This window comes from Lygodium microphyllum, chromosome 8 (assembly GCF_053477565.2).
Source record: "Lygodium microphyllum isolate KBCC chromosome 8, Lygodium_microphyllum_v1.1.10, whole genome shotgun sequence".
Lineage (NCBI taxonomy): Eukaryota > Viridiplantae > Streptophyta > Polypodiopsida > Schizaeales > Lygodiaceae > Lygodium > Lygodium microphyllum.
This window is the reverse complement of record NC_141142.1, coordinates 1,795,819-1,799,103: the sequence shown is the minus strand read 5'-3', so window position 1 is coordinate 1,799,103 and position 3,285 is coordinate 1,795,819.

The window sequence follows — 3,285 nt, the reverse complement described above, 5'->3', positions numbered from 1 at the left end:
GTATAAGAAACAAGAAGCAACTATACAAAGGGAACTGCTAGCCATGCCTAAGCTTAAAATAGAGATGGAGGGATTGAAAAAGATATACATACATGGGCAGATGTGGCACAAGGAGTGAATAAAAATATGGAAAATGTAGAAAATGTGATGAAGGACAATGCCCTATGGATAGAAGTGGTCAAGAAGCACTAGGGAGTGCTAGAGAGAAAATTGGAAATGATAAATGAAACACTTGAGGAAGAAGCAAAAAGGAAAATACATGCACTCCAAGTAAAGGTTGTAGAATGGGTTGAAAAGGGCGCCCCACATGAGGATGCAAAATCTTGAAGCAACAAAATGGGAGCAACAAAAATGCCTATCATGGATGCATGGCACATTGTAAAAATGGGGATAGTCAAGGAAAGTTTCTAGTCCTAAATTTTGCAAATATGGATAAGAAGAAAGCATTCTTGGCACATAGGAAAGCAAGCATACTAGGGGGAAAATATATTTTTGGATGAGGATCGTACTTCTACCAAAGCGTCGCACAAGAAAGAACACATACCGTGCATTCTTGAAGCAATGAAGAAGGGGAAACTATGCTATATATCGTGATAGATGAGCTGTCATTTTGAAGCACTGATTGGAATTGTAATGGAGCTTCGAGACTTTGCATATGACTATTTGGAATTGTAATGGAGCTTTGAGACTTGATGCAAGGTAGATTAAGAGATCAAATGGAAATCAAAAGATGCTTAATCAAAAGATAGAAAATTGTCTAATAGGATGAACAATTAGCCAATGATTTTTTTTTGTTTTGTCCTATTCAAGTTGTATTCCACGAATTCGATAGAAAGGAGATTGACTACTTTGAGGATACATTCCAAAACTCAAACATTGCTATATGCACAGAGGCACGCCAGTGTGTGGGTAGTAGTTTACCTAATGTGTGGGGTACTCTGAGGATACATTCCAAAACTCAAAAATTGCTATGTGCACATAGGCACGCCTTACCTAATGTACATCGACATCGATGGGAAAGTACATATTGACATCAACCTAGGAGGCCCAGAGGGACGAGGGCATCAACTGGTGTAGTAGTTTTGTTTAGAGAAGACCTCCAAGATATGGTCCATGTGGTGCCATAAAGGTGTGAAAGTAAGAGACATGTGGATAAGAGTGTGCATAGAGAGACCTAGGGACATCTACATTGTAGTATGGTACTTCCCTCCATACTCTAGATTTGCCACGAGTAGAGAGAGATCCCCCTTTACAACACTATGAGGACATCATGAGATTCATGAGCATTGGGGATGTCTTCCTAGCTAGAGATTTCAATGCGCGTACAAGAAATAGACAATCTGCTTTCTATAAGACAAGTAATAAAATGTTTGAAGAGCTTGCACTCGATGAGGTGGGTTTACTCAAATCATGCCAAGATGAAGAGTTAACTGAACATGGAACTCCCCTACTGGCATTAGGGAGTGCACATAAACTAGCCATCCCGAATGAAGGATCATAATGGCCAAGATTAGACAATTTCACATGCTAGAATAGTAAGAAAGGAGACAGTACCATGGATTACTTGATTGGTTCACCAAGCTTTATATCAGACATCAAGAGTTTTAAGATCTTGGAGAGACTGATTGTCTATTCCGGCATTCACATTGGCATATCATTGTAAACAAGGTGCAATCATATGTACCTAGATTTCCGCATTATGAACTTGTGGAGGCAACCTCATATGTATATAATACTACAATTCAAAACACATTGATGGAGATGGATCCACATATTCCACTGGATGCATTTACAAGAGATCTAGCTGAAATATTACATATTTCAACACCCCATGCATTTCCACACCCTGCGCCATCGACTACACCACCATAAGGCTCAACTCCACAAATTGGTTGGTATGATGATGAATTCAAAGAAACATGAGCATGGCTCCAATGAGAAACATCACAATATATATGCATGCATAGGCATGCTTGGACATAGATGCCTAGTACGAAAAAAAAAAAAACACCAAGAATACTTGGCTAAATTGGAAACTAAGATATATTCTATGTTCTTGGGATAAGAAAGAAAAAGGGCATGGAGAAGACTTCATGAGAGTTCGACACCACCGACGCACATTATGAGACTTGATGACTAGCATGGATATGCTTGCAAGCTATATGATGTTCCAGATTTTACTCTATTGTCTCTCCCCTTTGTTTCTAGACCGATACAATGCAATTTTCACAGAGGAGAGTGAAACATGCCATATAGAGGTTAAAGAATGGGACAGTTCATGACCCCGATGGCTTAATGGTAGAGCACTTTGCACATGCTTGTGACATTCTAGCACCAATGTTTGCTCACATTTTCAATAGGGCAATTTGTGAGGGATTTTAGCTAGCTAGTCAAATCATACAATTATATTGCTATTTAAGAGTGGAGATCCTATCATACCTAGTAATTACATGAACATTATGATTGGTCACATGCTGTTTAAGATATATGGATCTATTGTGAAGCAAGACTTGAGCAATTGGGCTAAGAGGCATGGCATAAATCCAAGATGTCAGTCTTGATTTAGACAAGGATATACCACATTGGACCATATTTTCATATTGAGAGTGATTATTAAGGAAGGCCAAGCATGCATAAAAAGATCTATTGCTATTTTTAGACCTTCATGAGACATTTGATAGAGTGTCATGTGCAAGACTCATGAGGAGGCTACATGATATCAATGTCCCTGAGGAGATACAATGGAGCACCTATGCCCTATATGAGATAATGATAGGTAGAGTATGGGCCCATGGGGGTATCTCAGCCTCAATCAGTAGCACTACTGGAGTGCACAAAGATGCCCACTCTCACCCACTTTGTTTGGGCTCTACATAGATGAGGTTTCAAATTATATTGATCAAGAGGGAGGAGTCGAAGCCACTCTAACTAGGGTGTCGATATTGATAGTACACTATGCAGATGATATTGTGCTTATATTTGACTTGCATGAGAGACTACATAGACACTTGGACGCAATATCAACTTTCTACAAAAGTTATAATTTTTTGCAGAAATAGAGACCTTAGAGTGAATCTTGAGAAAACCAAGTTTATGATATTCAACACCTCAGTTGCTTGGGTAATGAATCTAAGCATCAATTCACCTTTGATGGAGAATCAGTGGAGACTATCCAACAATATGTATACTTAAGAGTCACTTTCAAATTGCCACAATTTTCTTGGAGAGAGACATCAAATGCTCGACTAGCACAAGCATATGCAACATTAGATGCACTAGAGAGAT